Here is a 14168-nt window from a genome sequence, read left to right on the forward strand (position 1 = left end):
TCTGCGTAGCTACTACGAAACGGTGTAGCTACTAGCTGAAATATGTTTTACTTCAAAACTAATAAATTTAAGTTCTATAAGAATCGATAAGTATAACAAGTTTCTTTTTCAATACTGAGTATTTTCATACGAGCGAAGTCACAGGCTAAGTCGTGCAGATGACGTCTACTCTGAGGCTTGTCTCAAGTGTTCGTTGTCTTAGTTGATTAATTGATTCAACCTCAACGAGGTCACTGGCCTAAGCCCCGTCCTTACTTATTTCAAACTGTCAGACAAAAGTCAAAGTACTTAAAGATTATTGTTAAAAAGGATAATGGGGGTAATTATTAATTACATTATGAAGCATCTCTATTAAAAGGCTGTAACGTATATTATGTATTATATATTCGGTTGCAAACTAAAATAAAGGTAATGAGAGGCGTTGGGAAATATATTACGTTACGGAGACAACTTGAATGAAGTTTCCGACGCCATAAAACTGATTAATTGCACCGGATATTGTGCCCGGATGTATGAAGTCTGAAGAAAAATGTTATTGTATAGTTATATACATTCACGCTCATACTTATATACATACAAGACTTGAAGAAGGATTGACAAGTCAGTAACCTCTTCAGTTATTCGTAATTATTTACTCGTAAATACACCCGTTATAATGTCAAATAAATACGTAATAATTAAATATTTTTAAATACTCGTAAATTTATTACATTAGCGGTTGTAAATATTAAAGAGAAAACCGGCTGATCCATAAGATAAGGGGTATAGAAAGTTACGTCTTGAATGTAATAAAATAAAGTTATGACCACTCTAAAATGATCGTCGGTGTTCTCTTGTTATACGACACAAATAGACTCACAAACACATAAAAAGATGGCGGATCCTGTGAGGATTATGTCTACGGGACGCCACCGAATACGACTGATATAAAACATTGTATTATACTTAAATATCAAATACTAGCTGTGGCCCATGAATAAAAAAAATAAGCCTTTGTGTTCTTCGAGACTATGTTCTCCGAGTCTAACATGCTACTGTTGATGTAGATATCTGTGCCAAATTTCATCAAGATCCAATGAGCCGTTCCGGAGATACCTTAAAACAAACATCCATCAATCTACCTAAACTTTCGTATTTATAATATAAGTAAGATTAATGTTTTTACAACTAAAAATATAGTTTTTTCATAGTTGTTAATCCAAAACAAAAATAATGGTTTGCTAATGTCATCACATAACATATTTATCAAACCGTTGGTTTCTGAGAACAAAATTTATTTGTAAAATATATCATCATTTCTGTCATCATTTGACAAAACAGGGATAACAATGTATTTTAAACACGGCTTTTGGTTTCAGAAACCCACGGTAAGAAAGTTAATTTTGTTATACAATAAGAATATGTTTACGAATTAATAAATTGGTAAGCTATTAAAAAGTTAAGTTCCTAAAAATTTCGAAATATTCATTGTATTAAACGCTAAAATAATATCAATATATTATGGGAATTATTTTAGGTAAATGGTTGTTGCGGTTAGCTTCGATTGTTGTCTATGGTCTGGTAAATAATATGGAAGGCACAAGTATTAGTCGATACAAATATTTCGATTAAGTAATGACAAAATTTTACATATACATCTAAAGTACTATAATAAGATGAAGCATGTAATAAGGATGTTTGTAACGAACATAACTAACAACTGGTTTGATTAAAAACATTATTAGATTGCTTCATTATTCCTTAGTAAGATTATATTTGAAATTGTAACAAAATGTTTTACAAAAAATAAATATCAAGAACCGAGCGCTAGATAAAAAATAAAATGCAAATAGTTTTTTTCCTTCTTGTGCGTTTTAAATATTAGATATTGAAAGCATTTACGATATTCAGCACATTTTGAAATATTAAAATAATACAACTTTGCACGACCTCGCATTTCACCGTATTTAAATCATATTTTATTCGAGTCGTAAAAACAATATACTTATTTATTTGTTTGAAAGCAGCTTTATGCATAACATAATGATAGTGAATGTCAGCCATATTGTTTAAAGTTAAAGTATCTATAAATTCGATTCCCTGCTTGTAGCAATAAATTTAAATTTTGTTGAATCTTACGAAGGAAAACTATGTTTCTAAATGAAATTTAATTAAAGTTTTTTCTTGATGAAACTTTATTAGCAAAGCGCTTTTCAATATACTTAAAGCTATAAAAATAAGTTAATTTAATATTACGTTTGATATTTTGTACAAATCTGTATTTATAAAATTATTTTTCTATTATTTTAAATGCGAATGTTTAGATTGATGAAAGTATCTCCAGAACGGCTCAACGAATCTCATAGATGTAGAATATAAACTGTAAGAACACATAGGCTAATAATGATATATATTGATACTTTTTTTGATGATTAAGAAATAAAAATATAAATTTTTATGATATATGATTTGGTGTATTATTAACACATTCAGCATTGAATCTGACCGTTGCAAGCATACAATGTTGATTTATATGAAGATTACTTTCTTCTACTTATTTTCCTTCCACAATCATAAAATAAAAGTTCTTAAAACAATTTCGTAACTCTCAATTTGAGTTAAAAGAACTTTAAATTGATGCAAGGTTTTTAGAGAAAGTTTCAATTGCTTTTACTCTTCAGCAGTTCCATCTGTTTTGATAGTACTTTTATCGATTCGTAAATGAGTATGTTATTTTTTGATGATTGACAGAATTTCTAAGAAATTATTGAGTTGGTTATGTTAAGACTATCTACAGCACTCTGAAGTAAACGAAGTTTAACAAGCAATATTTCATTTCTCTAATAAAAATCTGCCTAATGTAGTCTAGAATGTGTTTTTTATTGTTGATCTTCTAATTACCTGGTAGTTGGAAATCCAGATAATTCAAAGAATAAAGTAGGATTTTACAGGAATCTAGTAAAAATATTAAAATCAAGAAATAATGAATAGTTAGTTTTCAATGGCTTAAGGCTTAAGTGTAAAAAAGTATAAATCGTTTAAAAGAAACATTTTGATATCGCGTGGACTTTGTTTTGACATTTTATGAATTAAATAGCAGCGGCCAGCTGTAGCAAAATTCAGTTTGTTAGAGAAACATACGGCTACATCTGCCGCTGTTGGACTCAAGTTTGCTTCGTAAACGCGAGACAAATTCAATTTATATTTTAAATGTGTCAGTCTTTTGTTTTAAAACATTTGTATACTAGATATTTTAAATTTTTATACATATCTTTAACTTTAATTCCTATATACAAATATTAAGAAAGCTAGGAAGACGTTAATATTTATCACTAGCTGTCACCGTCCTCCGTCTCTCCTCCGTCCGCGCGGATTTAAAAAAAGAACTTAATTTGTAGCCTATGTGTTCTTCCAGATCTACATCCACACCAAATTTCAGCGAGATCCATGCAGCAGTTCTGGAGATACCTGCTAACAAATATCTATCCATCCTTCCATTCAACATTCGCATTTATAATATTAAGTACGATAAGTTAATATGTAAAACAAAGAATGATAAACATAATTTTGTGGTTTAAATAAAATTGTTAGGGGCAATTTAAAACGAAATGTATAAAAAGCAAGTATTAATATACTAGCAGCAGAATTTAATATACAGAAAGCTTTATTATATAAGCTCGCGGTAATCTTTTATCCGATGGAAAAATAACAGAGACATTGTCAAATGCGTTATTAATTTTACCGTGAATTATTATCTCATTTTTGATGAAGAATCCTGAAAAAGATTAATCTTTTTTGTTTGGTCTTAGTAAATATACTAGAGATTTTAGGTCGAAATAAAACGTAAATTACTAGCTAAAAAAAATTTTAAATAAAACGTAAATTACAAGCTAAAAAAGCAAAGCGAACACTAAGTTTTTTATTGAGTTATATAATATCTTATATTTTTTTTATCGTTTTTGGGAACTTAATTCTTAAAGCACCAGTTCAGTAGTAAAAAGTTTTCTTCTAAAAGTAACTGTTATAAAAATAAAAACTTAAATTTAAATTTGGAATAGCCTTTTTATTATCCAGTAGATTATTTGAAGTAATCATAGTTTATCCTAACATAAGAACTACGTGTTCAGAAATACGAAGGATGTATCGCTGCAGTAAACAATAAAGCTTCATACGAAATAAGCTGACCTTACCATTTCGTTTTGTTTACGGGTTCAGCAATCATCTTTGTGTGGATCATAAAATAACCTGCGGGATCCAATGCTACTTGAATAAATATTTATGTATCCTTAAGCTTTTTAGTATCCTTTTCCACTGTATTAAATTGTTTCTCTACACATTGAAATATTTTAGGTGACATGAGACTAATCTTGTAGTGATCATTGGACCGGACATTGTGGCAATCGATGGGGTCTACGTTCAGCAGTGGACGAACTCAGGCTGATAATGATAATAATAATGAGTCCAATTGTTCGTGACTTGCACACAAAGGCTATGATTACTTTCAAGATCTGTTAAATTAAATTTTTATATAATAAATGGTTGTAATTTTCTTTAATGATTTTAAAATTACAGATATTAAAGTCTTAAAATTTTCTTTTTTTCTTAAGTATTCGTATAATGATTTTTTAATCAAGTTTTAAATTGTTTGAAAACAATGTAAAATAATTTAGGTTACCTTGTTTTTATTTATAAGTCATTACACATGTTAATTTTGTTTTTATTTAATTTTTAACTTTCAATTTTCCTTTACATCGTAAATGAACTTTGTGTGTCAATCAATTTATTAACAATCAAAGTCGTGTATCAAGAAAAGTTTCTAAATTCAGTGATTGCACAAAGATAGTTCTCGACGTGTAGTGACCCAATTTGTATTTAGGGCAGCCTCTATGCCCCGCAATCTGAGTCCAGTCAAAGCTCATAAACTTTAATGTCAATACATGGATCAGACGTATGTCATATCATCGGCACTGATGTTTAGATGTACAATATTCTGTGCACAAAATTACAAAACACCACACTCGCGTTTAATAGCATTAAAAAATTATAAGTTACTCGAGTATACATTTATAGATTTCGGAACTTAATAGAAAAAGGAAAAATTATAGGTATTTGTAAAACCAATCCATCCGCACAAGGCAAGAGTAGTTGACTTAGTCCTAATCACCCCTAATTTGGAGTAGATTCGTCTTAATATAGTATTTAATGAAGCTTTAAGGATGAAGGTTTAATGTGTGGGAAAAATAAGGGTAGGACGTCCTACTTCCAGACCTGGAAATCTTTGACCGTTGCCGTGACCGTTTACTGTTAAAACACATTAGTAAGAACGTATTGTCGAACATTGTCTTTGAAATAATAAAGATAACAATATGTTTTGTACAAGTGTTTTGGCAATTCAAACCGAAGTTTAAAACCTAAACCTATATATGAATACTGATAATTTAGTACTAGAGTAGCCTTGTATTGCACACTAGACTGGTTAGACAATATGGATGTTATAAAATGCAATTAAATGTTTAACGTACCTCTAAATTGTGAATGTAATTATTCGTTGCTGTAATTTATAGCTACATTAGAATTTACATGGCCCATAAAAGAAGCATTACGCTTTTAAATTGTTTAAATGGATTCCTAACGTCTGTATTGGGTATGCCACAAGAGCTATTTATAAAGAGTCGATATAGTCGTCTAGACTAAAATCAATAGTATTAATGAAATGATTAACTGTTGAACTGTTGAGTTTAGTTCTGAGGCTAAAGTCAGAAAGTACAAATCTTATATATATAAAAGAAAGTCGTGTTAGTTACACTATTTATAACTCAAGAACGGCTGAATCGATTTGACTGAAAATTGGTGGGCAGGTAGCTTAGAACCAGGAAACGGACATAGGATAATTTTTACCCCGTTTTCTATTTTTTATTCCGCGCGGACGGAGTCGCGGGTAAAAGCTAGTTATCAATTATTTTCTTTACATTTTGTAAGGCGAGAACTTTCTCTGGCTTCATAGCTTCATCAAAATCTTTATAGTTGGTTTAAGAACGTATTAGTCAAAAACATACTTTTTTTTAAATGTAATGGAAAATGGAAAAGCATTATTTTTACGTTCAATAATATTTTCTGTAAAAGCAATGATTCCAAGTTTCTTTCTTATCAATGTAATCGTTCAGTCGAAGACTCCATTCAATTTTATTATCTTTCCATTCTTTTGTCTTTCTTCTCGTCAAATTCGTTTTCATATTTCCCTTTAGACCCTTTTTATCGTTCGTACAAAATAAGTATTTTACGTAACATATTATGTTCCTATACATATTTTTATGATGATCAAAAGAAGTGAATTAACGATTTAAGCGATCAAAAGAAGATGAAACAGAATTCTAGGTATTATCTTCTTTGGTACAATAATATTTCGTGATGGGATTACTTTCCTGTACAAAACTAGATAAGTTTGAATTACCAAAATTTACAGAATTTGTGACGTCACAATTTGAATCCATTACCAGTTAAGTAACATACCTTTACTTTACTGGTAATTGATTGATTGAGGAATTGATTTAAAATGATCGAATGCCATTGAAAATTTTCCTCGAAGTTTAAAACTTGAAATGGAAAAGTTTCTTCGAAACAGCTTTTAATTGATTTCAGCACAAAGACAAGTCTTATATCGTATATTGAAGTTTAAAACAACTTATTTTTATTTCATGATTCATCTGTGTGTGCACACAAGTATTGATTGAATTTGAATTTAAATCAAAGGTTTTTTTAAGACTCAGAGGGACAATTATGTCTGTAAATATAAAAGCAGTGGAACCAAACACTTATAAATAAATCTGTCGATATTCACGTGCCGCAGCGTAACGAATCCTTAAAAATGTATGGAAGTCAGACAGGCAATTAGATTTTAGAGTATCGAGTATAGTGTCGGTTGAATTTCACAGGTGAAATGTGTATCTATTGGCTAGGAGTGGAACAGTTGGAATTTTACAGAATTCATTTTTCAATTCTACTGCGAGTGGCTGCCGGTAAAGTTCGCTTTAATCAATAACACCCAACGTAAACTTTTTACAGCGATTTTTTTTGCTTTTGATATTTTTCAAAAAACTACTGAACCGATTTTAAATAGATTTCTATAGCCGCAACCTGTATTTAGAAACAAATTATTACGTAACCTAATTATGTTTCACACAGGTGTTTTGACAGAAAGCCTTAAATGACGACAACTTTATCATAATCTTGATTTCTCTTCGGTTGTATTGTCATGTTAAAATACATTTGATGTTCTCGCCTACTACGTAACAATTGACTGTTATAATCAGATTATGAACATTTCTGTGAACACGGCGCACGCCTTTGTGATGTGCAGCTCACTCAGATGTGACTTGTGTATTACGAATACGTTGACATGTCTTTACAAAAGCATTTTTTTGGATAATCTAAGTACATTTTTTGCATTTTAAAATGATCTAAGGGTACTTGAACTGTAAAGTTTTATATTTCAAATTTCAGTGTTCACAAAATGAAAATTTTCATATCATGAAAAAGAGTTTTGGATGATTTTATTTTAAAAGATAAAACAGATTTCAACAGTAATTGAGAAGAGCAAAATATCGTCAAATATTTAATTCTATCAAATTGAAAACGCTTTACAAAAATATTCTTTTACATTGTTTCAAAGATAAAGTAAATAATACTGTTCCTTTTGTCTACTTCTACAGACTTATTCAGGTGATATTGAAATATCGTTTTCCTGAAGTGGTTAAAAACAAAGGATGTTGAAATAATATTGAAAAATCACAAAGGCTCTTTACCTCAATAAACTCGACTGTCAGGCGAATGTTTAAATAAGAGAAAGTTTTTATAACTTTATAGAGCCATGTGTTTTAAATAACTACTTCTTATAGTTTTGATGGGGAATATTTATATTTTGTTCTAGTTTTAGAAATGTGCGATTGCAACGATTTTTTGTGCATTTTAAAGTAATTTTTTTGTTAATGCAGCTTTCAAAAATATATTCATGTTATAAATATTAAGTTTGTCATATAATATTGTTTATCAGAGCATAAAAATATAAAATTCAACGAAAAACAATTGTTACACTTAATCATATTTAAAATACGTTTCATTTTAGAGTTTGAGCGGGTGTTTTTATCCCACTCTTTGCCAAGTTCAGCAAATTTCTCGGTATCGGAACAAATGCAAAATTTACAGGCTTAATTTACTAACAATGCTGCCCGACAAAATTTCAATTTATATTTCTCGTCTGTAGTTCAAATTACATTAAAAATACAATTACCTAATTTTTTTCATATTTATTTTCATTCAAAAAAATTGGCAGCGAAATTTATTAGCATGTTTAATTTAATCTCGATTGGAATTGAAATAACTCGAAGAAACAGCAAAAAATCGAACCCGACATGACCCAATTCGACATCTTCTCTGGGTTATTTTAAATTGAACATTAAAATTATTCATAGCATTTTTATATTTCCAAGTGCAGCGGCTGGGTCAAGTGACCCGCTACAAATGCATAGAGAATAGTATTTTATCAGAAGATAAATTGAATGCTTTTGTTTTAATTATTAAGGAAAATAAAAGATACTACTAGAAAACGTACGTACTACTCCAAAAATACAGTTCAGAAACTTAATTAAACACGTGTTTTAACCCTTTGACCGTCCGTGATTGATGTTATAGACGTCAATATGGTTACAAAGGAATAACTATTTCTAAGTACTTTGTTATTTATTCGTAAACATCGCAATTCCGAAGCCTACTAATAATCATTTTCCATAATCATGATTTCTGGTAATGTCTAATATCAGCGAGCGATAAAAGGGTTGGCATACGTTAAAGCTATAATGTTATTGAAAACTGAAGGTAATCATTACAAATTGATATTGCATTTTTTTTTATTTTTTGTGGTGAAAATTATTTTTTCTCATCATTTTTGTTGGGATTAACTGACTTTAATTGTAATGTCGGTTTAATCCTTTAATTAAATTTGACGATTTAAAAGCGGGTTGCAACACAGCGCAGGTTGGAAGATAATTAATTTACGAGACCACACAGGTGAAAACAGCGGGTAAAATTTACATCGTGGTTTTGAATTTAAAAGCGCTTTTACAGCTATTTTAAAATCGTTTTAAGGATTTAATATTTATACATAATTACATTCTAAAATCATCGATAAGTGATCTTAAAGTTTGTACGTGAATATTTCAATATGGCGCTCAAGCTTCGTTTATTGCCAATATTTATCACTATTGTTGAAAAAACACGTGCAGGGTACTTATTAATCTAGAGTGCAAAATGATCTGAGAAGTAAATTCTCCCGTTTGTTCACTTCTCACTTATAATATTAAAACCTTTTAATATTTCTTCTGCAACACACAAAGTGCTATTCGATAACGCTATGACGTCATAGAACCTACGCCTTAAGTTATAAATTATGAAAGAAAAATTTTTATTTAAATAAGAAACCATTACACTTGGAAATAATTCAGGGATCTACTTAAATAAATAAGGATTAGGATAAAGGAATGTAAAAGGGAAACTTTCCAATTTGGAGAGAAGAATTCGATTTGCCTTAATTAATTGCAACCTGTGCCTTGTTTCTCATTTAAATCTAATTAAACATTGAAGAGGAATTATTTGCCGGAGTAATTCTGTTTAAATAAAAGATAACTACATAGTTTTCTTTGTTTTAAAAATAATATATTAAACAATTGAAGAATAAAAAATGAAGCGTACATTTTTAAAAAATATACTTTATTTTTTAAACCGTGAAAAGATAACAAACGAAAACTTCACAATTTTATAACATAAAATGTATGTACGGAAAAGAGAGATTTAACGCTGACAGTACTGGTTAATTTTACTTCTTACTAATATTATAAATGCGAATGCTTAGATGGATGGATGGATGTTTGTTTGAAGGTATCTTTGGAACGACTCAACGGATCTAGATGAAATTTGGCATAGATGTAGAACACAGTCTGGAAGAATACATAGGCTACTTATTAAGTTTTTTTTTTAATTCTGCGCACAGAGTCGCTTGTGACAACTAGTTTTGTATTATGCATGTAAGCTGTTTGTAACAGATGGAGTTATTGATCTATCATTACTTTGAACACAAGGTCATACATAATCCCATTGATATCAAATACACAGATTAAGTTTACGAATTGTTAACACATTTACACTTGAATTAATTTCTACTTGATTGAGCACGGATAATATTGGACATGAGGGAACGTTAGGTTTGCGTTTACCAAAGTTCACATCGAACACGAAATCAGGTTAAAGACGTTATAAGGAAAAGTTACCGTAAGTAAGTACTGCTCTCACAGTTGTTAAGTAACCCTTATTGTCGAGTTGATATCACTAGACTAAGTGTCTTTCTAGTCGTTATTTTGAGTGCAGCAATACCTCACCTCTTTTTGACTTTTTAAAAGTTACATTTCAAAGCTAAAGTAAAATAAACGAGATAATAATATTTAATAGTTCTGTAAAATGTGGGTAAGTTTAAACTTCGTTATAAGACAGGCGCTTAGTTCATTGAATGTAGTTAACTGAATTGATCACGTAACATAGGACAGATTAATAAGTTTCAAGAAGGTCGAAAACTATTTATGCTACAAAGTTATTGATGCTGTGTTAAATTCCATTACCGAAACAATTGTGTTGGTGAGGTTTAGAGTCAAGTGTTTTGATAGATAGAACCCACATTTATTGTATTCTAGAATGAAATTACGACTAACTGCTAGTGATTTGTTTGCAAAATACGCAACGCAAGTATTGCGGGTAAACCTATAGGATGTTGTGTTATGTTATAATAAATTTAATGTAACTCATTTGAAAATAACGGTTTGTTTGAAATAAAACAATTATTTAAGAAACACAGAGAATATATTTTCAGATATAACATCATGACAGGTCAAAAATAAAACTCACCCTTGTGAGGAATAAGAATTGTCACAAATATAAAACTCTATACAAATACTCAACAAGAGAGTGCTTCACTTTTACAATAGTTTGGATTGCGTTGCTTTAGGATTTAACATTTATAAACGTAACGCGTACTGGTAACAAAACTTTTTAGGCTATTAGTATTAGAGGTTAACTTGCACAATCATATTTTTCATATATCTATATATATAAAAGAAAGTTGTGTTAGTTACACCATTTATAACTCAAGAACGGCTGAATAGATTTGACTGAAAATTGGTGTGCGGGTAGCTTAGAACCAGGAATAGGACATAGGATAATTTTTACCCCGTTTTCTTTTTCTTTTTTTATTTTTTTATTCCGCGCGGACGGAGTCGCGGGTAAAAGCTAGTTATGTATATAAAAGAAAGTTGTGTTAGTTAAACTATTTGTAATTTAAGAACGGATGAACGTATTTGGTTGAAAATTGATGAGGTGCTAGTTTAGAACAAGGAGACGAACATAGGATACCTTTTTGTACCGTTTCCGTGGGACGTGACACTAAGAGATTTTTTAATTCCGCGCGGACGGAGTCGCGGGCTAAAGCTAGTTACACACAGTTAGCACATTACACAGTATTAAACATCACCTTGTACGTTTCGTTCGAGTCTGCAATTATTAAAGAATTTTTAACAGAAAACTATTAACAAATTGAAAACGTCGTTTAGTATTTCGTTGTTTTATTTTTTTTTTATTCCAAAACTGTTAATTACGCAAGAAATTGAAAGAAATGAATATGTAAACAAAATTGAAAACATTTTTCGATTATGCGATAAAATAATGTTATCTGTGTAGTAGTGAGTAGTAGAAGAGGCGAAGTGGGGATTTTGGAATTCACTCGAGCGTGGCAGTAGAACTTAATAGGGGAACCTTGCCACCAATCAAGTTACACCTTCCACAACTGAAAAAAATGAAACTCTACTATTTGAATCTTGCATTGGTTTCAGACTACAGAAATATCTGAAAAAAAAAATCTATTTTTATTTCTTTCATTCACTTTAAAAAGAGATATTCTGTGATGCGGAAACCAACGGTTTAAGTCAAACTGTATTACTTCAAAGCTACAGTTAGACACTGTTTAGTGAAATACGTATTTAACCCTTTGATCGCCGGAAGTAGATGTTGGACATCAACGTGGTTATGATAGATGTTTTACCCTTAAGTATGTACCATCAAAATGACTTCCGATAAAAGTACTTTGTACTAAAAGTGCTATTTATTTGTCAAGTTCGCATATCGGAAGCCGACGTGAAATCATATTTCAACAATCATGATTTCTGGTAATGCTTAAAATAAGCGTGTTATAAAGGTTTCAATTTCGGTTTAAGTTTTTTTATGGTTAGGCCTAAAAAGTTTTGTCTCAGTAATGAACGTTTTACAACCGAGGTACTTAGTTAAACATATTTAGTATACAATAAATATAGCCAGTAATATTAAGTACAGAGTAACATTGTTTAGAATGGAGATTAACGATTAGAACTATGATGGAGATTTAGTTATAATTTCCTATTGAATAAGTGCAACTACAATTCCTATTAATATTATTGCATTCACTAATTTTAATGTTTCTAAATTATTCAATAACTTATATAGGAACTGCTAAAACACTCACGTACTTATATCCGATGTCGGCACCGACTAGTTTCGAGTCCATCGGGGGCCCTTTATCAGTGTGAGTGGAGCGACGGGCCGCGTCCGCGGAATAATACCGGCTCGAAACTTGTCGGTGCCGACACCGGATATAAGTACGTGAGTGTTTTAACCGTTCCTATATAAATTTAATGTTTCTACTAATAACAACATTTACTAAGCATGAATTTAAAAATCTACATAATAAATAGATATAATATTACAATAGTAATGAATTGTTTGTTTTAAATAAGCGTTACTAGTAAGTAAATGACTCTGAAATTTTAAATAATTCTAATAATTTTTAACATATAAGGATTGATCTAGGTTATGCTATCTATCGCTTTGGAAAAAACAGATAACCTAGCACGAATATTTGATAAACATGTCTTCGTAACGACAGAATAAGTCAAAATTTGTATGACGTTTGTTAGTATACTTTAACTATGGTAACGATGCACAAATGTTAATACAAATTTGTCGATGTAGTTACGAAAAATCTCTTATTCGTGCTAGGAGCTCTAGTTGCGACAGCGGTGCTTTTATAAATTAACTTCTGTGCAGTACAAACTTCTACTTTCTAAATTACAATTTCAACCAACTATATCTACTTTAACACGGCCTTAAATGAGTGGGTTATGTGTTGATTAATGTAACTCTTGACATGTGTCATTTAAACATCTTCTATGTTTATATACTTGCAAAACCATTTATATTTTATTTCTTATTAGGTATATTATGTAATTTTGTTTTATTTTTAACAGTATTTTATTTTCTATGTTTTTTTTTTTGTAAGTTATTTTAGAAAGTTTTTCAGTTAAAGTTTTCTAAGTTACAGTTTATATCTTAAAATATTCAAGAAGTGTATACGTTACCTAAATATGAAGTTAGAATAGAGATACTTACTGTGGTATTTTATAATAGAATATAATTATTTTACTTATGTAGAAGTCTTTAAAAGGGATCACAGTTTGGAAAACTAGCTCAATACATTACGGGGAAAATTAATTATTAACTACAATTAATTATATTAAAAGCAAAAATAAAATAATTTATATCAAAGTATGTGCAAGAAGAGATATACATAAAACGTTTTTAACAACTAAAAAAATAATTTAAAGCAAGATATCTACATAAAGAATTCAATGGACACAAATAACTAGGTAACTTAAATTAGCATAACTTTCTACAAGTTACAATGAAAGTAAGGTAATAAGACAGAAATATGTACCTATAATATTCCTAAATTTTAAAACACACATTTAGAATTTTTTATACGCGAAAAAATTAACCACAAAATCTACAAATAGACCAAATCCTTTTACAATATTCAAAAGAAAAGAAATTGATGTAAAATATGTCTCGACGACAAATAATATCACAAAATCTGATTTGTAATAAAATTATATTTGTATTAATAATAAAGCGCAGTTTTTTTAATAAAGAAAAAAGTCCTTATTCTAAAAAGCCTAGACCTACAAGATCACAATGTAATAGTCTAATTCTAAAGGTTTCAAAACTACCCTTAATACTAAATATTAAAATAAATGACACAAGTATTAAATAAAAACTCAAGAGAT

The sequence above is a fragment of the Papilio machaon genome, chromosome 6 (assembly GCF_912999745.1).
Source record: "Papilio machaon chromosome 6, ilPapMach1.1, whole genome shotgun sequence".
Classification (NCBI taxonomy): Eukaryota; Metazoa; Arthropoda; class Insecta; order Lepidoptera; family Papilionidae; genus Papilio; species Papilio machaon.